At 44.8% G+C, this 27,833-nt stretch overlaps 1 long non-coding RNA gene across 1 annotated transcript in view; it reads left to right on the forward strand.

The window, feature by feature from the left end:
- The window catches only part of LOC144164100 (uncharacterized), a 140,037-nt gene that overhangs the window by 110,855 nt on the left and 1,349 nt on the right, over window positions 1–27,833 (forward strand). The window lies entirely within an intron of this gene.

Below are 27,833 nucleotides of genomic sequence, written 5' to 3' on the forward strand. Positions count from 1 at the left end.
GGCAAAAACAGCAGATAACAAAAAATAACAAGAGAAATTATACAAAAACTAGATATATAATACAGCAACACGTCAGTGAAACAAGAAAAAAAGAACATGATAACAGCTAGCAAGAGTGGCAAGACAATAAGAACAAGCAATAATAACATCTAGTGTGGTAGCCGCAACCGCAAAAAAAAATAGAAAGAAAAAGGAAAACATCATGGTGCTAACAGAAAGGAATGCCAGCGTTCCTGTTTGGTGGTTTCACATGTAAAAATGCTTGTGCAGCTGATGACGGAATGTTTCTGGGTTAGTCAGCGATACGATATTATCAGGCAGATCGTTCCACAACCGGATAGCACGTGGGAGAGCAGATGAATTGAGAGTTTGTGGTGCCGTAGATTCTGGTGAAGCTGCGTTGATTAAATAATCTGCGTGATGTGGAAAGAGGGGTTACAGTGGATAATGGGGAGGGTCTGGCACGATTAATGTATTTGTGGAACATGCATAGAAGCGCGATTTGCCGTCGGATATGCAATGGTTCTAGTGAAAGATTATGTTTTATTTTTGTTATGCTTGAACTGAAGTCATATGATTTGGATATAAATCGGGCTGCGCGATTTTGTACGGCTTCTAGTTTGTCAACTAAATAATTTTGATAGGGGGACCAAACTGAGGACGTGAATTCTAGTTGTGGTAATACAAAAGTTTTATAGGCTAGTTGACGAATGTTAGACGGAGAAGCATGCAAATTTCGGCGTAAGTATCCTAATGATCGTGAGGCTTTAGCACATATGGCGTTAATGTGGGTGGACCATGAAAGATTTGCCGTTAGGAGCACGCCTAGGTATTTATATGTTAGTGCCTCAGAAACTAAATGGTTGTTCAGGAAATACGAAAAGTTAGAGTTATTGTGTTTTCGGCTAAAGGATATTTTCTGGCATTTAGTTAAGTTTAAAGACATTTGCCGTGTGTTACACCAATCGCAGATAAGGTTTAGGTCTTTTTGAAGCGTTACGTGGTCAGTGGGGTCATTTATTTTCCGGTAAATTATGCAGTCGTCAGCAAAAAGGCGCATGCAAGATGTGACGCGTGAAGGCAAATCATTAATAAATATTAAGAAGAGTAGGGGACCGAGAACGCTGCCTTGAGGCACACCCGAAGTGACTGGGGACAGCGGCGAGGTATAATCATTTACTACCGTGAACTGTTCCCGCATAAAAAGAAAGTTACGAAGCCAAGATAATGTTAAAGAATCTAGTCGAAGGGCGGACAATTTAGAGATTAAACGGCAATGGGCGACACGATCAAAAGCTTTAGAAAAATCAAGAAAAATACAGTCAGTTTGCAAGTTATTGTCCATGTTATTGTGCAAGTCAGTGGTAAATTCAAATAACTGCGTGTCACAAGAAAAACCTTTTCTAAAGCCGTGCTGGTTATCAAAGAAAAAGTTATTGGTTTCGAGGTGAGAGTAAATGTTAGAAGCGATAATATGTTCAAGCAATTTGCAACATCTGCACGTTAGTGAAATAGGACGGTAGTTGTCGGGTGAATTTTTATTCCCAGATTTATGTATTGGCACAATTTTAGCCGTTTTCCAGTCGCTCGGCAACTGTCCGGATGATAAGGACTGCAAGAAGATGTGATACAAAATCTTACTTGAAATAGACTTGGTATTTTTTAGTATTTTCCAGTTAATATTATCAACTCCTGCGGAGGTAGATAGTTTAAGGTTATTTATAAGACATTCAATTCCTTCGGCAGTTATGGCAATTGGTTGCATGTATGGACAGTCTAGGTCATCAAAACAAGGAACGCTGGAATAATCTTCTCTAGTGAATACTGATGAAAAAAATGTGTTAAATACTATAGGGCAGTCACTTTCAGGAATGGGAATGTGCTCATCATCGTGTAATACAATCTTGTTAGTATCGCGCGGGGGGGATATTTCTTGCCAAAATTTTCTGGGGTTAGTTTTTAGGATAGAAGGTAGGTCATTTGAGAAGTATTTATTTTTAGCAGTAGATATGGCCAACGAGTAATTTTTCAGACACTCTTTGTACTTCTGCCAGGCCTCCTTGGTACCCGAGCCTCGGGCGCTTTTGTATAAGCGTTTCTTCTTGTTTCTTTGTGCATGAAGAGATCTACTGAACCATGGGTTAGCTATGTCATTTGAGATGGATATGAGTGGCACGTATTTCTTAACCAAAGTAGATATTTTATTTCGAAAAAGCGCCCAGTTAGTATCAATCGAGCGACTTTCAAAGGAGGGCATTAGTTCTGTAGTATAGAATATCTCCAGCTCTTTGTTCATTTCATTGTAATTCGCCTTGTTATAGTCGTAAATTTTTTTTACATTGAATCCGGGAGGTGGTAATGGTAAGTTAAGTGTTATAATGAGCATGTTATGATCACTGAAACCATCTCTATTCAAGACAGAGTCAACGCTTTCAGGAGCACATGTAAATACTAAATCTAAAATGTGGGATCCTCGGGTAGGTTCATTAACTACTTGGAAGAGATTGAAATCTAAAGTAATATTGATTAGTTCTAAAGAATCGCGACAGGACGATGATAGATGAACCCAGTCAATGTCCGGGAAATTGAAATCGCCCAAGAGATACGTTTCATCGGCAGCACATAACTGGGTAGCCGTAGCCACACTCGTGCGCAAGTCATTGAGAAAGGAAAACGGAGAATTAGGAGGGCGGTAGCAAACACCTATTAGTATTTTAGTGGCACCCATTAAACAAGCAACCCATATGATTTCGACGGCAGAGTCAAACGACACAAGGTATGAAGAAATGGTTTTCCTAACCGCTAGCAAAACGCCACCACCTCTTTTGTTAGTCCTATCATTACGATATATGTTATATGCTTTGTTATCAGGGAGAATTTCGCTATCGTTTATGTCAGGATTCAGCCACGTCTCTGTTAGGGCAAGGATGTCGGCATTAGTATCTTCTAAGGAACAGACTTGGTTACGTTTATGCAGTAGGCTCCGAATATTGGTAAAAGCAATTGATAGAGACGAACCCGAGCGAGGTGACAGAGGCCGATTAGCAACTTGAGGGCGCGTGGCCCCTTCTAGCTATCTTTTACATAGGACGACGGTGTCTGTTTCATTGTCGTAGAAGTACGTTTTTTTATCAATGTGCAGTTTGTCAACAGTCAGCTTGAAAGGTTTGTCTAGATCTCGGGCAAACGATACTGATTTCCTTCTAGCTAACCGAGTAGAAAAGGAAAAGTCTTCACCGATAGCGAAATCTGTGTTTTTTAGTTTGTGAGCAGCACCCAGTATGTTATTCTTGTCTTTGAATGAGGTGAATTTCGCAATTATTGGCCGGTTTTTTTCTGTCGTGAACTTGCCTAATCTATGTACACGTTCGAATTGAGCACACGTTGTAGGAATTTGAAGCTTTTGAGAACAAAAAGTGATTATTTTTTCCTCAGAGCCCGCCCAATCTTCTTTTTCGTCATCCTCAATTCCAAAAAACAGCAAGTTAGACCTTCGCATGCGATTCTCAGCATCGTCACACCTAGATGTTATCGTTTGAAGCTGGGTAGCGATAGTTTTTAAAGCATTGTCACTTGGAGGGGCAGCGGTAGCACTGGACGAAGAAGCGTTTGGTCCGAGCGCAGCAATTTGCGTTGTTAGTGCCTTAATTTCGTTTCTTGTAACCTGCTGGTTATCCTTGAGGATCTTTAGGTCAGCGAGTACAGCCCCAAGCCCAGTTTCCAGCTTGCGTATTGCTGCTAACGCGGAATCAAACGCCTCTGCCTCCGCTTTGCTCATCGGACCGGGGTTGGCTTCCACGTCCCCCGATAGCATCAAGAGCAGATTTGACAGAACAGATGGCAAATGATACAAAAAAAAAGTTACATGCTTTTTCACATCAAGCAACTCTGGTGGGCACGACACCGCTAACAAACAACGATTGCTACTCTTTGCGCAAGCAGCATAGTTCCGGTAACTAACCTGGAATAACAGCACGGGTGAGCGAACCATCGTCGAAACGGTGTCGTGCCCAAGGTGGATGGCCGCTGAGTGCTCCTTATATTCCGCTCCTCCGGTGACGACAGCAGCGGTGACGTATCCCCGTTGCCAGACGCAAGACACAGCTGCATCCAACACCGTTATTTATTGATAATTCATAATGTAAGCCTATTGAAGGCTCATAAAGAAGCGGTACAGTGCATTTTTTCATATGGGGACACTTTTAAAACACCGCTTTACAGAAGGTGTTTATCATATTAGGTTTAATACTGGCCATGTACATTTATTGTTAACAGATTTACACAGTTTATTGGTCAGAATAACACATTGGCTCCACTTTCCCAACAAATATGTCCAGAGAATGCGCTTCAACAACTTCATCACACAATTTATGTTATGTTTCGATGGTTAGTGAAAAATATTAAAATTTGAAAGTTTTTTATACTATTATTTATTTCTGAAAATTTGGTACTGTCCATGGTGTGCGAAAGTGATTTGTGCGCATTGCGGTCGTAATTAAGGTAGCCTTTTTCTTTTACTTTCAACTCAAAACCCTTATGACTCGAAAAGTTCGACATTGACCATCCACAGGAAATAGCATCAAAAAGCCTTGTAAAGCGCAGCGCGTACAAAGAGCAGGTGACTCCACGTGGAGGGAACGGTGCGCGTGCCAGCAACTAAGCCCCGGCCGCAAAAAAGGTTTATAATGCGGATGTGGTGGATTTCAGTGCCCCCATTGTGACCGACAAAGTAATTGCAGCCCCGTTTCATGTCACACAATCCTAGTGTCTCACTACCGCGTTTCGTATAACGCACGCTCTGGTGAACAATTAAAGCGAATAAACAAAAACGGATAATGAGACGTAAACGTCTTGTAGCAGAAAAGACAACTGATACATATCAGCAAAAGAAGCCATATTGCTTTCGCCTTGAAAACACGTAAGTAATCTTAAGGACCCGGGATTTATTGATGCAGCCTCCGGAACAACGAGAAATCGAGTAGAGGCGTGTGAGCCGCTAGAGGAAAGAGGAACGCTCTTAGCAGGCACTTTCGCGATCGTTATCTAAGCCATTTGTTCCACCTCATTTACCATTACTTTTTTTCATGCATATCTCCCGGAGGGGGCGGGAGGGAGAGGCCACTTTTTGCTTGCCCAAATCAATATTTCAAAACTTCTCTTCTTCACATTGGTTAGCTGAGCTCCATATGCATGTGTATGCATATACATTTTCTCCATATGCATGTTTCCTTGCTTTCTCAGTTCTGGAGAGCTTCTCCAGTGAGCATTATACAAAAATGTGAGATTGCACAAATACAAGTTCGTTTATATATTTTGAATAGCTACAACGTTCCGCTAAGTGCTCGAGCCTGTAAGTTTCCTCGAAGCGCAGGGTGGAGCACGTAAATGAGCCCTGAGCGCTTCTACTCTATCCAAGGACATGGGATAAAAAATGAATCCATTTCAATGCGAACGCATCAAGCGTTTCACTGAGCTAAAAGCTATCCTATGCCAGCGGCAGTGCGGCGTCCGTTGACCGAAAAGGCTCGCAACATCCCACTAAGTATGCCGTTTACACAACCCCTCAGCGGCGCGTAGTCTAAGGCGGAAGTACCACTAACCCTAGAGCTGTATCGGCGAGCGCTTGCGAAATCAACCAGTGGCATATTAGCAGAAAAAGCCGGCGTACGACGCCTGCAACAGAAACAGGCCTCTTAAACGTCCCATTGTCTGAGGTTCGCCCCTTAGCACTCTCTGCGCAGGCCGCTATGCACGACAATAAATACCTTGTCGCTATGGAGTCGACCTCGACAGGCGTCCCCACCAATACACCGCAGATACACCGCTCCAAAACTCCGAGACATTTTCAGCAGCGCAAAACTCAAAGCGCACCTTGGCGGAATTTAATTTGGTATTATGGCGTTTGCATTCACACAATAAAATGTCATTACTCGACATGGGCAGTTCTTGTATACCTAAGAAAATCCAACGAAATCAAGGGCTGACCCTGTGAAACCAAGACGTCTCTAGATTATTTTCCGCAGCAAAGGCGGCTGGACACACATTTAACTATAGCTAACTTAACATTTTCAATGTCGCTAAAATGTCACGAAGGATTATGGGTTGTAGGTGCACAACCCCCCCCCCCAAAAACAAATAAATAAATAAACAAATAAATAAATAAATAAATAAATAAATAAATAAATAAATAAATAAATAAATAAATAAATAAATAAATAAATAAATAAATAAATAAAAGAGCGCAGCTTGCGCTAGTGGCGAAAGGCTGGGGAAACAGCACAGGTGGCGCCCCCTCTTTGTTCGTTATAGGCTGTTGCCCCTCGCATGGATTTTTGAACTTGCCGCTGAAAGTGCTCCATGACTTGCAGGCCCGGATCGCTTTGTCCGCAGCCTTTCACATATCTCCCAGAGGTGAACGCCTAGAACCCGCGGCAACAGGCTGCGGACTCGGCATCTGTAGCGCGCACTCGGCCTACTTACCCGTCGACACTTTACGGAAGGACAAAAAAAAAAACATATGTAGTTGATACCATCACAAACCAAGTGGTACTGTAAGAGGCGGGGGATGTAAGAGCTATCTAGCCCTCACATCACCCGCCTCTTACGAAGCGTAATATCAAAAGCCGCAGCAGTACGTGCGCTGAAGTGCGTCCCCAAGATAACCCCCCTTCAAACAAAACTTCATTTTCTTTTACGTTTCCAAAAATACGTAGCCTACTGCCCAAAAAGGAAGACATAGGTTCACTGCTAGACGACAACTAATCTGACGTCCTCGCGCTTACTGAGACGTGACTGCACCCGGATATTAACGATAAGGAGATTTTGCCAAATTTTAACACCTTTATAATCTACCGTAAAGACCGCGCTGATAGAAGAGGTGGTGATTTTCTTCAGGATATAAGCAAAACAGTTTTTTCTAACATTGTCGACACAAAATCGGCACTTAAGATAATTTGGGCCGCTTTCGAAACAAGCCGTACTAACACTGTTCTTATAGGAAACTGTTACCGCCCTCCTTATTCTAAATGTTGTTTCATAACTGAATTGAGTAAAAGTATTACTGATGCCATGAATTTCTGCCAAACTAAAGATGTCTTTCTTTTGGAGACTTTAACGTTCCGCAGATTGATTGGAACCTTCTATTCTCCCCTTGCAACCCAACAGCCGAGGTTATCAGCGTAACTCTTGACTTTAATCTTATACAGATCATTAATAAACCCACACGTAAAAACAATATCTTAGATTTATAAGTTATCTCAGCCCCTGATACAGTCGTGGAAGTTCTTTACCGAAAAGGTCTTAGCGATCACAGACTTCTTGAAGTAAACCTTAATCTTTTTCTAACGTTTCCCGGCAAAACTACCAAAAAAGTCGTGACTGTAATAACCCTAATTATTCAGAAATCAACAATGAACTTCATATATTCTTTAACCAGGTAGTTTTGCCCTCGTTTAGTAATCGTTCGGTGCACTAGCACTGGATACTTTCCCGTGACAAAATGACCGTTTTGATTAGAAAATACATTCCCTTGATTTAGTTATCCAATGCCAAATGAAATGCCTGGTTCGCTAATCCACTCGGCCAGTGAAGAAATGAAAACAAGCGTCTGTAGCGAAATGTTAAACGCCTGCGCACAGCCAGTGCGTGGGAGAAGTATAAGCAGTGTTTAAATGCCTACTGCGCAGCTATACGTTCTGCTGAACTTAACTATTTTTCGAAAGAACTGGCTTCCCTTCTAAAAACTAACCAAAAAAAATTCCCTCGCACTTCCCCGAGGGGGAGAGTGTGTAAGTGCGAATGCACGGTTGTTGATTGCGCGATTACGGTGGATATCGTGATCTTAATGAGTAGTCGAGAGATTACACACACGCACACAACTGTAATGTTCGCGAAAGAGAGATCACACACACACACACACAACTACAAAGAAAGGAAGATGCATTTATTCACAGACACCTATTTGTGTTGTCGTTGTACTTGATTGCTAGAGCGGATCTCAGCTTTGAAATTTCGTGTCAGTACTCCTTTAAGCGGGTGCATTAGCCCTTCTCACGCCCGATTCCTGGCCAATCCCCCACGTGGGTATGCGCCATGCACAGACACCTATTTGTGTTGTCGTTGTACTTGATTGCTAGAGCGGATCTCAGCTTTGAAATTTCGTGTCAGTACTCCTTTGGCCAATCCCCCACGTGGGTATGTGCGATGTCAGCGGCCTGGCAGCGCGCGCCCATCTCCCCCCGTTGCCAAGGAAGACGAGGAGATTCCTGGCCAATCCCCCACGTGGGTATGTGCCATGTCAGCGGCCAGGCAGCGCGCGCCCATCTCCCCCCGTTGCCAAGGAAGACGAGGAGCGCGCGCACCCGCAGCTGTTGCTATGCGGACGGCGGCGGAATGCCGACGGCGGCGGACGCTTCAGGTTCGCTTAAGAAGTGCATTCGCACTTAAAATTACGCCCACCTCCCCTCGCGGGAACCCCGGTGGGATGCGACGCTGAGGGGGGTTCAAGCGCAAGCGGAGAGCAACCGTCGACCGAAAGCCCGCCGGAGAGCGGCACACGGGTTATATGCGCAGCGCACCCGAAGGAGAGGAGACCGCGGAGAGAGAGAGTACTGCACATGCGCAGCACCGCGCACAGCGCCGCCCACCAGCGGAGTGAGAGCGCGCTGGGCCGCACACCCACAGATGCTGAGAGAGAGTGTTCGCTCTCCCTGGGCACGTGCCTGCGCCAGTGCGTCTGCCGCAGCTATGACGCAACACAATCCAACACAATCCACTTTAATCCAATCCAAATCCAAGCCAAGCCAAGCCAAGCCAATCCAATCCAATCGAATCCAATCCAATTCCTCTCGCGAGAGAGTGTTCGCTATCGGAGAGTAGAGGGGGTGAGCGGAGGAGAGTGCGGACGACGACACCGACGACGACGAAGGACGCACGCAGGAAGGACAGGGCCGCCGACAAGAGATTCTCTCAGCGTCGCATCTTAAAATCTGGCGTAAGATATCTCGCAGTCGTGATGCTAACCACAACACCTTACATGATCAGAATCACGAACCTCTTTCTAAGAGCCAGTGTTGTTCTGCTTTTAATACGTTTGTTGCCTCAATGTTTACTCGGGAAGACCAATCCACATTACGTAACGTGCCGGATTATGATTACCAGTACATAAAACCTATTGAAATTACGGCCGAAGGCATTGAATGTCTGATAACCAAGCTGAAGGTATCCAGCTCCGCTGGCGCTGGTAATATTAACTCACAAGTACTAAAAAACACCCTTTCCGCTGCAAGTAAAATTCTGTGCTATATTTCTCAACTATCTTTAAAGTCTGGGAAGATACGTGACGTCTGGAAAATCGCCAAGGTTACCCCATTGTTTAAACATAAGACAAATATCTACCCCAAAATTACCGTGCACTCTCACTTACATCCCTTTCCTGCAAACTATTAGAACACAATTACAACCATCTTCAGTCTATCCAGTTGTTTTTCCGCAACCAACATGGGTTTAGAAAAGGTTGGTCATGCGAGACCCAACTGCTGGAATTCAGGACTTACCTTCACTCGATAATGAATAATAACCTACAAATAGATTGAATTTTTCACGACTTTTCGAAAGCGTTTGACCGTGTGCCCCACTGACGCCTAATCTCAAAACTCTCTGCTCTTCAATTCGACTCACTAACCTCATCCTGGCTGCGAAATTTTCTTTCTCTACAGCAACTGTTCACTGCCATCAATAATGATTCGTCGTCAATATGCGATGCAACTTCCGGGATGCCACAAAGCAGCGTGCTCACCCCGCTGCTATTTCTTATCTTTAGTAACGACTTGACTGATGGCGTGACATCATTCATACGAATACTTGCCGACGACTGCATAATCTAACATCGTATAAGAAACGTTAACGATGAATACACAGTACAGAAAAATCTTGACGTAATTGTGAAAGGGTGTGAGACGTGGCAAATGGTTCTAAACGCACCGCAATGCAAAACAATCTCATTAAATCGTAAGCATTACCCCTCTATTTTTTTCATACCGTGCCGTATAAATAACCAACTGCTCTGGCATGTTTCCACATACAAATATTTGGGCATACAATTCACATAAAATCTTTCACTGTCCTCTCACATCAATAATATCTGCACAAATCCCTCGAGATCACTGGGATATCTACGCCGTAACCTACGTTCCTTCCCCGCTAACGTCCGAAAACCACCTTGCGAGAGTTTGTTCGTCCTCAACTCGAATTTCCCTCACCAATCTGGTCTCCCCACCAAAATTACTTGACCAACATGATCGAGGCACCTGAAAATAAGGCAGTCCGATTCATTTCTTGTAATTATAATTTCTGCTGCAGAGCAACACAACTTAAAATGGATTATTTACTTCAATTAGTATCCACTCGCCGCAACATTTCTCTTTTATGCCTCTTTCAAAAATACGTCAATAGCACTAAAATAACCAGACTTCCAATTTAGCGACCCTCCTACTTATCAACTAGTCTACACAACCGGCTTAGTCTCTCGCGCATGTCTCGAGCCATCACGTTCTGTAACGATCCTCCCGATAAGTTAGTATCTGACACTAACCCAGTTTCTTTCCGCAATAAATTACTCTTACAATTTGGTTGATAATTTTATGTTCAGTTCTTCGTTCTTGTATGTACATTGCATTTATAGTGCTCTGCAAAAATAATTTTTGTAAAGCCATTTGCCCACTTATTTTTTTGTGCTTGATTTTTGTTTGTTTCTGTCTGAACGAACTGTTCCCACTTCGTGCAAGCGCTGTCATGACTTTTCCTGTTTATTATACCACAACCTGTGCCAATGTAAGTTACACGTATTGTACACTTTCCTCACTGCTGTGTGCCATGAACTGCACCTTTTTAGTTTTTCAATAATGATGTATGATGCGAATATATACATAGTTAGTTCTTGTTTCTCTGTTATTCATGTTTCGCGCTTGTTTCTGGCACCTTTCGCCCATTTACTTGTACCTCTTTGTTAGTCTCCCTTACTCAATGCTTTTAACCCAGGGCCTGTGAGGTACTTGTAAATACATAAACAATAAACAAAATTATAGAGCGCGCGTTTTCGGCAATGCCCTCGTGGAAGATATCAAAGGGAATATCTACAGTTATGATGCTTCTCTCGTGCCTATCGCGAAGCTCCCGGGAAGCTGTGAAATAATAGCTGGTCTGTGAAAAGTTCCTTTAAAGATGGAGGAAAACATCAAGCAATGTTTTTAATATCCAGCGTCATCTCCCTTTCTGCAACAGCGTAGACGTTCAATGAGAGAGAGCTAACGTTAAAACGACCGCCAATTTCTGCACCATTTTTAGTGTACTCTTTTTGGGGACAATAAGGCCTTCTAGAGCTTTACGATCATTGCAAGTCATGGGAGGTAGAGTACCATCAGGCTAGAATGACAATTGCCTCCGCAGCTGACATCGTTAGCGTCAAAATATCGCGGGCCCTTCACTTTTCGTCGGTAGACGCGACCTCTCTACAGCAGCTCCACGTTCACAGATGAAAGGCACGACGCCAGCGAAGATCCTGTTCGGCGGAGCGAGAAATATTGTGATAGATGATCGAGCCCGTCATGTCTGAAGTAGCAACAGCGATGAAGGAAGTAGGCCTCTCATCTTCGCGACGGTGGTCTCTAGTTGGAAGGCGCCTTGTTGCCAGCATAAATGGCACTGAGAAAGCGATCGTCCGGTTGTTAACGACGTGCGCAGTTCCTGTACCCGCCTTTTTATGACAGTGCACATGATCACGTTTGTCATTGAAGGGGTAGAGGGCTACAGGACTGAAAAGGCTAATGATGCAGAAAACACTGCAATTACGCTGCATTTTGGACAATTCAGCCCACTTTTTATCAATACTGTTCCGGTAAGGCACACGAAGGGCGCACGGTGTTATCGTTACAAAAAGTAACACATGCAGCTGATCTAACTTCGGAAATTTGTGTTTCCTGAACATCCCCATGAGCCGAATCTGCTTTCTTTCAAACGTCGCGCGGTGCATGAATCTTGTGCGGCTGTATATATTTTTTAATTTCAAGGCGATGACAATGACACAAGTGAATTTTAAGGATACGATCTTCTGCGTACAGCGGGCATGAAATCATTTTAGCTCTGCGTTGGTGCGCTGAAAGCAGTGTAAGTTAAGAATTTGGTACCCGGTGGACAATGTTATTTACCTTATATTACTCTAAACCTCATAACTATTTTAAATAAATATTGCCAGTACTAATGTGCCCAAGGCTTTTCCTCTAAACATAGGCGATAGCGCATGTCACCTCCCCACATTAGGTGAAAATTAATTATGCTCGTTATTTTTTTACGTGTATGACAAGTTTGCTTTCCGATTATGCGCTTTGAGCAAATATGGTTGTTACAGCTCGGCCACACCCCATTTCTTGCGTTTGTTTTTCACCCCAAGGATTTAGCCTATTTTTGCTTGTCCTCACAACCGCAGGCCAGATTAATGGCTCACCTGCTATTTGGGTTACACAAGATGACTATCACTTTAAATGGAGCGCTTCGCGCAAATTACAGTGAAAAAAGATCAGCGAGGTTAACTAATACTCCAGTGATAAACACGTGCTAGTTGTTTTAGAAAATTTGCTTAACTACCATTGCACAGCATCTACCCCCAAGCCCACGCGGTCCCGCAAAACTATGTTGAAGCGGCCTCGACGGGCCATTCGTTATTAAGCTTGGTTGGAAATTATGCGCTTTAATGTATGAAAGCAAGCAGATGTTCTCATTGAATAAACTGCAGCCACGCACTATATCAAGGCATTATGCCCGGGCCTCCCTCACGCGTTTTTTAACCGAGGAAAGAACGGTGCATGCCGCCCTTAATTTCATTGCTATTAGAGGCCCAAATTAGTGCGAGCAAGAGATGGCATTCAATAATATTTCTCGTAAATTTTCCACCAACGTCACTGCTGCTCAGATCCCCCACCAGAAGCTCGGTGGATGTCGAAAGGATGTCCGTGAAAGCGAAGTCTTCTACCTGGGGCATTTTTATGCACTAAAACACAGTAATATTGAAATGAGAGAGTCCCTTGTTTCTTATTCGCTTATACATTGAGTACACATTATTGCGGCTACCATATGCTATTTCTTGTTCTGTACGCATTTGATGTGTCCGCTGGTGTTCCACCTCGTGTCAGGAAATAAGGGCTGCTGTGGGCATATTTATAATTATATGTTTAGGTTCCCAACAATAGTTAGGTAACCCTGTTGTTTTTAAGATATCGGTCTCGAATTCACTTTGTGTCATTAGCACGAAGAGATATAATATATCCTTCCGAAGACAGGTTGACCTGCCCGTAAATTTTTGCGTCGTGTGACCTACACTGCGGAAAGCTGAGCAGCGCAGGTATTGAAAGATAGCATTATATTAAGATTCAGGTATGGTGGTGTGCAAAACTGCTATGTTTTTTACGTTGAAAGGATTTTTTTATACTAGGACTGTTTATTGGTATCGTTTTTGTTTTGCTGCGTAGAGATATCAGTGGTCCCGATTGACATAGTTACACATATGGTTCACGTATGCCGAGTTGAGTTTATCAGGGGTAAACGGACATGTCCGCTTGCTTTCTGTTCATGTGTACGGATGTACACAGGATCACCTGAGCGGGGAACACATAAACACATTCGAGTGATGCGATGGATCTGTCAGAATGAACGCCCGACCACCTGCGCCTCGTGGAATATTTCTACGATTGTGGTTGAACCGATGGAAGGTCAACGTCTTCTGGATGACAGTGTCAACACTGTGTCATGCGCTCGCTTGCTATTGCGGCTGAATACAGCCCAGCGATAGGATTGCCTACTGAATTACCTTTCAAAGCAAAAGCTTTACTAAGCTCGTCGAGAGCTTTCGCCGTCGCGTGGAAATTTACCTTCATTTGACTGCAGCTGCGCCGTGTCCTTGTAAATGCATCACGTGACTCACCGGGCCGAGGTCCGCCGTCGGCCGCGTCCGCTAGCCGCCGCCGCCACGGCCGCCTTGCGCATGCGCTCTCTGCAGCTGAGTCGCCCCCTGACCACGTTACTCGCACGGTGCACGCGAGCTTGGCCATGGATGAGAGCGAGCCCGTCCAGTTTTTTGTGAGCGTTGCGCGGGAGTGAGAGGTTTTGAGCTCGCGTGGCAAGCGGCATCTGAAGAACCCACGGACATCGACCGGCGAGCCGTTCGGCTCAGGAAACGCCGTAAGTGGCCCCACATCCGTAGACAAAGGCATTCGTTGAGCGAATTGTATAATAATTACAGATAAATCAAAGGTTAACCAAGTGAAACCAAAAGTTCGGCTGCGCCAAGCTATCTCTGCATATACAGGGTTACGTGAGCGAAGTTGCAGCAATTTTTGTTCCAGTAGCGCACTAACCAAGCGGACTGTTCGTTGGCCACTGAAGTATTGAGTTATCGCATAGTGTGCTCTGTAAAATAACGAGTCACGACCACGCGTGCGTGCGAAAACACGCCTTTTTATACACAGTCCAAAATCTTGGAACAAGTGCTTTATGTTCAAGAAGTTATACATTTTGCAAAGCTCCATCAGGCAGTAAGAGACTTCAACGAAATAAGAAAAAGTTTCCGGATTTTAGTGACACCTTTTCTCCAGATCCTTCCGAACATTTCTTTCCGTGATGACCCAATCTTGAAATCAACGCAATACCTCGCCCGGGTTATTCTAGCAAAATATTCTCGTTTTGGCGGCAACGACGTTCGAAGCCCAGGTAATTGAAGTCCACCAGCAGATTTCGATTAAGCTGCCGGCGTAATAGGGCTATGTGAGTTGGCCGGACATCTCGCTCACTTTTCCCCTGCCGGTATGTTGACGTCGTTTAATTAAGTTTTCGATTTTCTATTGTTAAGCATCGCTAGGAACACGACGTAAGACGAGGAGACACACGACGGCGCCAACTCGAAACAGTTTTTTATTGCGCATAAACACAAATATATACTCAGAACAAACGCGTGCGTGTGGTAACCCTTCAAAGTGCGGTTCGATAAACACAAGATTACAAAATTCACATATGATACGAACAATGCACAATCACTTAGATTAAACCATTAGATAACAAAAGAAATGCCTTTTTATGTAGTGCCACACACGCATTGCTGACACACTTGTCATCATTCTTTTTTATATAAAATGCTGCCATTGACTCTCTTGTAAACTGGTGATTGTGCCGCCACAACACGCTGGTGTTCTGCGACAGCGCACAATATTTTACTTGGCTCCTATCTCTCTGGGTCGCGCAATGCCGGGAGTTAACGCATAATGTGGTCTGTAAAATAACGAGCGATGGCCACTCGTGCGTGCGAGCACACGCCTTTTTATACATAGTCCCAAATCTTGAAACAAGTGCTTTATGTTCTAGAAATTATACATTTTGTAAAACTCTGTCAGGCAGTGAGGGACTGCACATGAGGGTTGTTCTGCTGTGGCCGATGGTGTCCCATGAGTTGATACACCTGCCGGACTGGCCAATGCAAACGTTATCGTATAGCAATGGCAGTGAGTACACAATTCCCGTGTTGCACGGGGCAAGCGTCGAAGTATGCTTTACATTACAACAGCTGCCATGGTTTTCTCCAGACAATTGCCTTTTTACCAATTTTCACAGCTTTTCAAGTTTATTAGGAGCAGGGAAAAGTACCCCAGCCCCGTATTGCCCGGCAGCATTCTTCAGGCCTTGCGGCAGACGGTGCATGTGCGATATCCCCGCAGTTTTCATCCTTTCGGCCATAAAACGAGCTTTTCGAGATTCCGCTGTCCAACTCACCTTTTATTAGCTCCTGGGCGATCCAGCGCATTACGTGTTCAAAAAAACAACACCGTTAAGCGTGTTGATCTGAGCCTGCAAACTGTTTAAAGTTTTATGCAAACAGGACTCAAAAAGAGCAATTTCGCTCTTTTTACCTGTTTGGATTGCCCTGAACTGAAATTTAGAAGCGGCTTCGCTGACATAGGTCAATATTCTGAGGAGACATATTCTGGTTCCGAAAACAAGCTCAAGGCCAGGAAATGTAGTTAGCTCTCCGTCAGAAGCTCACACGTGAAATTAAGCCCAAGGCCGTACTCTTTGAACAATTTGAGCGCATCGACCACTCGGCGTGATATATTACAGATGTCCACAAAGACAAGAAAATCATCACTGCATCACACTAATTTGATGGATAACCCACGCAGGTGTTGCTGTATATGTCTGTCTATTACACTGCGAAAATAATTGCTAAGGATAGGAGTCACCCTAGAAACAATATCCTTGTTTTCTGCTAATGTAAGCCGTCATCCCACTTTATATAGGTTGGCGTTAAGAAGAAAGAGAGAAATTCTGGAAACCCGCTTATCGATATTAAGGATCTGCGGTATATTACTCTATCACTCGCCATAAACTGATAAACCATGTGAAGAGGTGCGGCACCAAGCAAAATGGCGAAATGATGCTTATTCTTAGTGGCGGGGTTCCTATAAGGGCGTTTCTAGAAATTCGGTCTTTCTCGTTTACGTCAACTATTGCAGAGTTGTATGGGGGCTTACATTCACAGAAAACTGGCATATTTATTGGTTCTAGGCTGGCTTGTCTCTTTAATATTAATTTTTAAGTGTAATTGACAGACATCTGCAGCACAACCTGGTGATGATTTTCTTGTCTTTGTGGAGAAATGCAATGTATCAAGCCGAGTGGTTGATGTGCTCAGATTCTTCAAGAAGAACGCGCTTGGGCATAATTTCACGAGTGAACTTCCGATGGAGAGCTAGCTACAATTCCTGACCTCCTGCTTGTTTTTGAAATCAGGACATGTCTGCTGGGAATATTGTCCTAGATCAGCAAAATCACTTCTCAATTTCAGTTCAGCGCACTCCAAACTGGTAAAACGTGGAATTGCCTTTTTATTGCCGTTTATCGCATGTCCTCAAGAATGCTGCCGGACGGCACGGGGTTACAGAACCTTTCTCTGCTCCGAATAGCTGTGCAAGCTGTGCAATTTGGGGGAATGGAAGTTGTCTGGACGGAAGTCTGGCAGCTGTTGCAATGTTAAGAATGCTTCGCCGTTTGTCGCGTGCAACACGGGAATTGTGTACACAGCGCCATTGTCATGCGATAACATTTACATTGGTCAGTCCGGTAGGTGTATTAACCTTCGACACCTGGGACACCGGAGGTGTCTTCAACACATTCGCCTTGCGCACATGTCTCGGCATTGCGGGACCCACACAGATAAGAGCCAATTGAAATGTCCACTGTTTAAGGACACCATTGTGTCGTGGCGGCGCCATCGCCAGTTGATAAAAGATATAATGGAAGCATTTTTATAAGAGAGAACAATAACAAGTGTGTCAGCCATGCGTCTGTGGTGCTACACAAAAACGAATTTCTTTTTTAATCTAAAGCATTAACTAGGTGATTGGGGGTTCTTTGTATGAAATGCAGATTTTGTTATGTGTGTTTATCGAACAGCACTTTGAGGGGTTACCATGCGCAGGTGTTTGTACGCAGTATACATATGTGTTTATGCGCAATGAAAAGCAGTTGTGAGTTAGCACCGTCGTTTATGCCTCCTTATCTTACGTCCTGTCCTAGAGGTACTCAACGATGTACCAACAACAGAACATAGTCGGTATTATTGAATTTTTCAACTTACCCGCCCGTGAAATACATAGGAAATCTGGCAGCCTGAATATTACTATGTGGTCGCAACTTAGGAATGGCAAAGTGGATATTTCATATCGGGTGCAGGGTCCGACAGCGTGTCATTTTTTGCTCTCAGCCTTGCTAAATGTCCGCGCAACCAGCAGCAGGAAACTATGGCAGTATTGGTGGGCTTACTCTTCCCCATGTTGCCAGCATTTATAGAGTGCTGATTGTGTTGTGATTGCTTTAAATGCGGACAGGGCGTGAGAGGTTAACAAGTTGATCTTGCGTGAAAAACTAAAGCCCAAGCGACACTGACCGCACATCGTAAACAGCGCGTGATCGAACCGTTTGTTTAGTGAAACAGTAACTGCTGTCTCTTTTTCGGTTCTGCTCCGGTTCGGCTTCAGCGGATAAAAAAATTAACGGTTAGGTTCTGGTTCCATTCCGGCAAAAATACTGTTCAATTCCGGTTTTCGGTTCGGTTCGGCTATGTTTCGACACCCTTGGCCTCGAGACATTTTAAATGTACTCTCGACCATAATAGCCTGCTATCATGTGATTACTGAAGGCCGAAAAATAAGCATCAATACCAGAAATGTATCAATAGCAGAAAAGTCTCCATGAGCTTCACTAACAGCGCATTGACAGCATACTTGCTTCTCTACTTTGCGTCCATTTCCCATGGGTCAGTATTTTCAGTAAACTGACTGGCTTCAGAAGCCGGCGTATCTTTTACTCAGAAAAACAACTAGTTCTACTGATTTCATTACTCTTCGCCATCTTTTGCTTGCACCATGTGAGCTTCGCCGAAAAAAATCTGGGAGTGCAGAGCTCACACCCCTAAATAAATTAAGTCTGAAACTGGCGAAGTAAACAAAGTTGACCGTTATAATAGTCGGAACATGGAATATTGAGCGAAAAAATTTCAGAAAAGAAACGTACAACCTTAGACTATTTGAAAGGTAAGTAGTACAATCAAAAATTACCTATCCAATCCACCGCCCTCACGTTCTAAAAAAAAAAACTAGGAAAAAAAGCAGAAAGAAAGAGAGTATTGTGAACAAAAGTACCAACTATTTTGCTCCGCGCATCTTTACCAAAAAGCATAATTTGCGTTGTTTAACGAACTTATTCGTACAGTAGTGTAAAATGTATAATAATGATCAAGTAAAATAACAAAAAACGAAGAAACGCAAAATTACTATGCCTACAGAAACTAACGGGGAACCAAAGAACGCACGCGGCTTAAACCCCTTCTTAACCACAAAAACTGCAATTTTGGCGCAGTTATGAGAGGAAATAGTTATAATAGCTTCAATTTAAATTACCAATAGAAAGAGAAAACAAATTGTAAACATACATTCCAAACCGCAGAGTATAGCCCCAAAGGTAGGCGGATTTGGTTACAGTTGAGTTCACTTATAACTATACCGTTTATTAGAATATTTCGGATGTAACGCTGAACGGGTATGGCAACGTCCGCTTTTTTATTCTTTCCATGGGAAAATACCCCCCTTATTACAATGCTCCAGTGCCACGATATCGTATATAACGATTGAATCGCGTACAGCAGGCACCGAAAATGCGAGCTGCCGCCGGCTCTCCACGCCAACCACGCCGACGCAATGCGCCCCAATGCACTCGCATCCCGTCCACCCCTCAGAAAACGAGTCAACTGCGCTGCTTACGAGTAAGCGAGAGGAGGGGGGGAACAGTTATTCCTCCAAACACCCGTCCCGATGCCATCGCTTTGGCCCCGTCCCCGTGCCTGCTGCTTTGAATTTGACTGGGTGCCTCTTCAACTACGTCCGTTTTTTGCGCAGATCAGACGTCAGGGCCGATGTTTTGAAAACGTCTGAGTGCCTCACTGAAGAGGTGATCGTTGCGCGGATACGTGCTGCGGACAGCGGTGGTAGTGACAACTCTGACGACGCGGTTGCACAGCCTACTCGGGTAGCACCTTCGCAGGAGGCCCAATGCAGGGTAGTCTCTCGGAGACTTCGTTACCACCAAGGACCCTTCGCTCAGCTAGGTGAAGCATCCATAAATGCTCTTCAAAAAGATCTGCGACAGCTTCATGTGCAGCAAACAAAGTTGAACTAGTATGGCTTCTTTTCCACAGATAGGTAGCACTACAACCTCACTTGCTTACCAATAAAATGTTTGGAGCTCTGCTTCGACTTTTTATTTAGCAACCCGCATATAACAATAATCGGTAATAACGATGGGATTTACTTGGCACCAAGAATGTTGTTACAAGGGGACTAGACTGTATATGCAAATACAGGCCCTCATGTCGCAATTTCATTTCGTCTATCGACACAACACACGCACGCGCGAGCACACACACACACACACACACACACGCACGCGTACATGCACGCAGGCACGCACGCGTACAAAAACGGCCAGACTGGCAGGTTTGCAGTCTTGGTAAACCGTTTTGCGTGAACTGTTCGGTTTCACTAATGCAAATTTGAAGTGTACTCATAAATCTTTTGTAATAATGCGGAAGTTTGAACAATATCACCCTGAAAGCATGTAAATGGCTAAAGCAATTTTTTTTAAATATTACACAACTTCCTAACGTAACATAATTGAAATGCTTTTTGAGCCTTCATGGTAGTTCTGGCAGTGTTTAGAAACAATGTTCATTTCGTTCATTGAGAAACAATTATTTAGTTCATTTAGAAACAATGTTCATTTACAAACAAGTCATTTTGTCATTTAGCCCCTTAAGAGCTTATATGCGTTAAACTTGCTATTGAAAAACACCGCTCACACCGTTAGGACTAGACGCTGAAAATTTGGGATGTTCCATCCATCAGCGACCGAGATGCCGCATAATGCGTGATGCGGAGGTTGGCGCTGAACTGAATAGAAAAAAAAGCCTGTTTTCAATGATTTCCACACGTGTCTAATGCTCATGATGCTGTGATTCATTTTAGCACAATACCAATACATAAAACTTAAATTAGGGTTTTCTTCAGTACATTATTTAGGTGACCCCCCTCGGGAACTTAGCACCAGAAACTGAACTAAGCATAATGACCAAATACACTATACTAACCATAGGGCATCGCTCCAATAGCGTGAGTTTTTGCCGCGTGATTACAAGTTAAAACATTTTGACTACACTGAAATAATTATTTGTTCTGTTCAATGTTTTATTAAGTACACCGCTTTTAAATGACATTACATGGAGATGAACAGGTGTGCTGGGTCGCACTGCTTCAATTCTGTAGACACGGATGAGTCAAATGGAGCGTAGCCCAAACGTTCTTGCTTCCATGGGCAGCTATGGAATCATCTCTTTTTGTTCCGTGCATCGTGCTCGTTATCCTGCGGCCACTTGATGTGTTTGTAGGAGGCTGTGGCACGATCCTACTTTGGTCAATGTGGGCTCGTTGCAGAGCCTCTGTCTTGGAGCGGCCGTGGAGGCTTCGTCGACCGTGTGGCTCCCCTTGGCCACGCTGCATGCCGCGCCAGCTCACCGATGTCCGCGACACCTGTCCCTAACATGAAAATAAAACGGGCCGAGGATAGCCGGGACTACACCAGACAAATTCGAAGTGATTCCCAACGTTTTACACACAGCAGCTCTAAGCTATTCTTCTATGTAATCAAGGGCTTTCTTGTGTGGGGAAGTGTTCACAAGGCTCATCATCACACTGGCAAGGCTTTCGTAACTCAACCTGAGCTTCTTTTATGCAGATCTAAGGAGGTATAAAGCATCAATAACGCTTAAACTACCACCCGACATTCCGAGCCGCTAAAAAGCCACAAGTCCTTTTCTGTTGAGATCTTGGGTAGGGAAATTGGGTTTGATCCCCTTTTGTATCTCGGTTTTACCTGTAGCCACTGTGGATTTGCATTATATTTTCTTGTTTTCAGCTTTCTATTTAAATATTCACAGCATAAAACATGTCAGCATTGACGTAGTATAATGGCTTGGAAAAGAAAATCGGATATATATCGGTTTAAGTAGAAATCAAACACTAGCCTACTGGATTCAAAACGGCGATATTCTGTTTCGAGATCGATACAAGCCAGCCACTTCCTGTGAAATTCAGAATTTTAATCGAGCGTGTTCAAAGCCTGCGACCCACCTACAAACCACCGTAGATGATACCAAATAAGTTTTTTGTTTACGAAAATTACGGGCAGAATTTACTTAATAGAACAATTAACAGTAAAGAATTGGTGGGTCTTCGAAAAAACTCACGTTGCTGAGCTGGAACCGAGGCTTATTACTACAAAGACCACGATGTTGCTTCTGGGCTACCAAGGCTGAATAGCGGAGATCAATCATTAGCATTTGCTCAAAATATAAAGCGAGTGTTCCAAGGAAACCAGTAGATGGAGGCGGGTTCGCGCGGGGAGTCCTTTGCTACTGCCCACAGTGAAACAGAATAATGCTCTAAGACAAATGCCGTACCTATTTTTGGTTTACGCAAACCATCATGAGCATCACCATGAACATCACCACCAGCATCATAATCATCACCATGGTCATCATCAACAACAACAACAACAACAACGTTTCAAAGATGGGGGTTTTCAGTTTATGTTCGAGGAAGATACTACGGAGGCGTTGGCTTCCCACAGCCCCCGTGGCGCTTGTTTCGATCGTATCCGTCCAAACGTGTGACTACCACCAGCCAAGATGGCCTTCCTCGCCTTGCGTTGTTCCGCATCTGCAAAGGAACAGTCTATGTTAATTTTGCCTAACCAGCCAAAGCAGTCCCACTGACTGACATGACTGACATGTAAAGACACAGGTAATTATTAATGGTGACTCTGGCTAGTCAGTGATCGTACGGGTTGGCCGTTTCGGTAGGTATCAAACCCACTCCTCTCATGTCGCCGGATCCCATTGGAGCCGTCTGTGTTGATTTTCATCAAACTGGCCAAATAGCTTCCGGTAAGTTACCAGGCAGTCAATATTATTAATAAGCAGTGACTTATAAATCAGTGAGAGAGACAGGTTTGGCTGGTTAGTAAAACTCAACGCATTTGCACTGTTACACTGCAGTCACTACCATGGCGCGGCTAGTGAGCCCTGCGAATCAGTTAGCTTTCATTAACCCTTCCTTCTACGTTTTGGGGGGGTAAAAAGAATTTATTAAAACCCATATATCAGGGCGCAGCGACTAGTAGTCACAGCGCTGTCCTAATAACAGAAAATTATGCAATAAGTTTACATGTCACATTATTATTCGACACACTGCACAAATATGTTTGCGAAGGCACCAAGCTACTTCTAAACAAGTCACACGAATTTCTACATTTTATGGGTGTGAGAAGGCTTATGAACTACTGCTAACTAGTACACATAACAAAGACTGTAAATAATTATTGGTAAGTTTAATTTCTCAGCAAAGAAGCAAATATATTCAAAGAAACAAACGAGAACACCCAACATTCAAAGGCCAATGGCACCAGCTTAGGTAGAATTGCAGAGTACATTGTATTTTATTTCAAGATAAGCAATACTTTGGTTTAAGTCTAGGTATTTTGCGGATTTGTAGTCTTATAAAGCGACAGTCTTTGTCATCACATGTATTAGAACATTTATTAACGGTGGGCTGCTCCAGGAGGGTGGTAAGTTTTCTTCAGCGAGCGTTTTTAAAGCGAACATGTTTGCCCTTAACCCTGTACACATCCCTTGCATACAGCGTAGTACCGATCCAGGGAAACCTGGTAGGGGAAGGGGCGCGACCACGGTTGAACAAACCACCTAACAAAAACGTTCTGTAGGTTGCATTGCGTAGATTGCATTGTAGGTTGTACGTTGCGCGAAACGGCAGCAACAAGTGAGGCATGGGAAAGGGCGAAGGTGGAGTAGCGTAAGTGCTCGGCCCTGCATATTGCCGCGAAGACAGGGAGAGTGCGCGGCACAGTAGCTGCGGGAGCGCTGATGAGGGGAAGAGAGTGTGAATAAATGTATTAATGAATGACTTTATTTAAAAGGAGGTCGTGTGCCCCAATTTCAATACAACCAGCCATTATTTACTCAATAAAGCCATTGCAATAGGTCAGGGGGAAAAGTGTGGCGTCGAAAGCGACACAGCCGCTCTCTCCATCAATCAATCAAACTGTCGGCAGGAAAGATGCAGCAGTTTTGTGCACAATACTGGACTGCGCCCCTGACAATCGTCGCTTTGTTTTGTGACGGTGGGCAAAGAAATGGAAACGGAAAAGCCTCACTAATTAATCCGATACGTATGAACTCTTCGGCTGAGCATTGTAAACTTGTCTGGAAGATACGCTTAAACAGCGAAGCTCTGTTCCGGCTGTGCCGGTGTACTGCATAGGGAAGAGGAGGAAAAGACTAGGCCAAGAAGTGGGAGGGGGTGTGGTGAGGAGGCAAAGAGCCGACCAGATGATGCAGGGAGTGCGATTCGCGGCGCCTATGTTCGGGCAGGGAGGCGCGCGACGGGAGCTGGCTGCGCCTGCAGTCGTGAAGTAAGCTCCGAGGTGCAGGTGTTCAGTATTAAGAGACGGCGTGCGGTCGGCGGAATTAGCGTACGATCTACTGAGAAGACGGGAAGACATAGAAAAATCCAAGGTAAAGCTAGTAAAGGCCACTAGATCCCCTGTTTTATGAGCCTTCGCATCTCATTTGCGAAGGTGGCCTTTTTTTTTACTTATAGAGCGGCATTTTCGAGGTCTCTTGCATCTTCGTGTCAAGCACACTTCATCTGCAGTGGCGACGCTGCACTGCTATCACTGAGGTACATGACTGTCTGCCGCAATGGAGACTGAATCGAGATCAGGATCATGCTCACCAGTATTATTGTGTATTCTCGTTAGCATTGCCTTGATCGCTTTCAAGTTGCGTCTTTTTATCAGTCAGGGCATTAGTAAAATAAATAAATATTTTCTGTTGGTGATAGCCTGCCGCTGCTGTCGTGAATTTCATCCGTACTCATCAAGCGACCGCGGAGAAACGTCATCGCCACCATCGAAAACGCAGCAACGACAGGGCCTGCCTCAAACGACATAGGAAAAAGAGACCACTGGCTGTGGGGAAGACAGGCGTGCCGGTAGGGTCGCCGACAACAGCGGCGTTTACAATGCTGTGACTGATCGCACCACGGGGAGTTTTCGCAGCGGTGAGACTACGCGTACAAGCCAAGCCTGCTTACTTCGGCGGGACTTCAATCAATCAATCAATCAATCAATCAATCAATCAATCAATCAATCAATCAATCAATCAATCAATCAATCAATCAATCAATCAATCAATCAATCAATCAATCAATCAATCAATCAGTTGTATTTTCGCTTTGAGGTTTGGGGGGGGGGGAGAAAAAGCCTCTCATTTTCGGCTTGACGGTGCTCCGGACACACATCGGCAATGGGTGCATTGCAGTCACACAAGCAAACATACATTGAAAAAAAGATGCATATAATGACATTTACGTACCCCCTGGCAGTCCTGGAGGTTCCCCAGCGTATTCTATCGCCTCAGTCGGCAGTTGCTTCTTGCGGAAGACCGACGCGTTTGCATGATCGGATGTTGGCATCACTGCACGATAAGTTCCATACAAATTCATAATTAAAATTCAACAACATTGTGGACAGGAATCGGGATGCACTGTGAAATTCTGACATACGGTATACCAACTTTGTGCGCATGATCGATGCGAGGTGACACGTAGGACGGTGAAACCAGAATCCCGGGACGCTCGCCGCCGACTCTGTACACAAAGCAGCCGCGTCGGCGGATTGCCTCGAAAGCGCTTCATCCCTATTTCATATTTGCCGCGCTCTCGAGGCGCTTTTTCAAAGAAAGTGCTATGAGTTGTGCCGCGCCTCCGCCAGATGGCGCCACGGGTCCCGCGACCGAGAGAAGACGCAGTGAAACATCCCCCTCGCGAGGGGCACGATCAAATGCAGAGCATTTCCGGGGGCGCACGACGTTAGGTAGTTTGCGTTACGTTAATGTTGTTGCACTTGTGGCAACTGCTAACAAGACAGCGCTCGTCAGCAGTAATTTGAATGAGTCAACGATATAAGGTGCATTCGTAGCGTCCCATTCTGTGTCGGCTTTGTGGCGCCGTGGGTAGATTACCATGTACATTGCGTTGCTCCCGCAGGGTCGAGGGATCGAAACCGGGCGCCGGATAGTATTTTTTTTTATATAGTAGGGGGGGTGCGGTGCGGACTACAGGCGTCAACGCGAATGACATCGTGAGTTATTGAAATGCTCTGCATTTAAAATTACAACGTACATTTAAAGAGATACATCAGCATTTTGATTTGGCTTTTAAATAAGACACACTCCGAGTGTAAGGTGTCGTTTACATTACGTGGAGGGGCAGAAACTCATTTCGCTGCATACCTTTCCCAGTAATAGTTCGGCTACAATAAGAAAAAGACGCCGACATTGCAGACGACGACGGAGTGGGTAGCACGTGGCCCGGCTGGGCGCTGCCATGTCTGTCATTTACATACTGTAAATAGATCGGTCATCATTCGTAACCATCGTTCGTCTCGTTTTCTCGGCCGCCACGTAACTTCTTTGGTGATGGAGGTGATGTCACCGGACGTGGCGGACGAGCCCCATGGCGCCAAGGCAGAGCCCCAAGGCGCACCGTCAACGGGAACGAAGGCGCAGAAGGAGACGTGTGCGGGGCGCAGCAAGCGTGGGTTCCCTTATGGCCGCCTCTAAATAGATTTTTTCATCTTGTAAATATATCGCTTCATCATCCACCATGGTCCGTGTCATCTGCTTTGCCTCCACGTAACCGTAAGCTATAGATGAAAAACACGATTCGTCATTATTTTCGGTGTCAACTATCGGTGTCAACTATCAACTAAAACGGTGTCAACTATCTGTGAAAAGCGGATAAAATATACGGTCCTTACTGAAAAACACACCGAAGGCCTAGTTGATGAACAGACACGAAATAAAATGTGCCCTGGTTACACATATTCTGTAGGAAACAGCGTCTAACCACATAAACTTCCAAATTGCTTTTATAATTCCCCCAGCCCGCTCACTACCACAAGCGTGCTCTGGTAAACGATTGATGGCTCAACGTCGCCAAGCGCTGGCTCCGCCATGACGATAACAGAATACACTTGGAAACAGAGAAACTGTCTTATTCTGTCTCAAACTTAACACCACCCCGCCACCCAACGCTCGTGCGGCCACAACATAAGCCACAACAGTTTAGGTGTTTTGTGCCTTTTATTCTCTCAGTTACTCTGACGGAGAACACTGGACAACCAAGCCTGCGCCCCTACATACACGCCATTAAGTTTATGCAGTTCTTATACTGATACCAGAACCATAGAAATGGGTAGCGATCGTCTAGCGCCAGGTTCAAGCACTCCTGACCAAGAACGAGCAGTGCATAGTAGGTATCTTTTTGTGGCTGCATTGTAATCCTATCGTTCACCTTCAGCCATGGATCGTCGGTCTTGGCCTGTCGGCACGCAACGTGTCATCGTTGTCTAAAGGTGCGCTCCCCAGGGGAGGGGGTCGGGGGGTCAACTCTGGTGAGGAAACAATCGCGGAAAGAACGAGAGCGCTGAATTTGAGAACAAACAAGGAGATGCTTACATTTCATCAAGGGAATTACGGTACAGGTACGAGAATATGAACATTGACGAGAGGTAACTGCAATGAAGTGGAAATGCGAGGCAGTGAAACGTTACAGAACGATACAAACAAGGAGACTTAACAAAGCGAAGGCTACAATTGTAGCACGGGAGTACCTTAAAACTTAAACAATTCACGCATATCTAGGACATGAAAGTCCCACGATATTTACCGGCCGGGCCGATGATGCACCGCAGTCCGGAGGCGGCCTGGCTACGAATGAAGCGTCGCTTCAAGGCGAGGGCATCCAATGACCAGGAGGAAAATTCAAGAATCCGGGAGCACGTCGGAGCCCTCATGATGCATTGGCGGGCAAAATGATGATGCACGCATGGGCAAAAGCCACCGTGAGATCACGACGTTACGGCGAAACGGCTTTGCCTCAGCACGGGCGGTTCTTTTATATCCCGTTATTGCGGAGAAACGACAACGCACATAGCACACGCCGCATACCAAACTTCCTCTTTCCCCCTCTCGAATCGTCCATCACCCAAAACGTGAAAGTTGCGCGCCTTCCGGGCTAGCCTGTAAAGTTGCCGTGGTCACGAAG

This window comes from Haemaphysalis longicornis, unplaced genomic scaffold, assembly GCF_048455015.1.
Source record: "Haemaphysalis longicornis isolate Haplotype H1 unplaced genomic scaffold, Haemaphysalis longicornis Haplotype H1 scaffold_13, whole genome shotgun sequence".
In the NCBI taxonomy this organism is placed as follows: Eukaryota; Metazoa; Arthropoda; class Arachnida; order Ixodida; family Ixodidae; genus Haemaphysalis; species Haemaphysalis longicornis.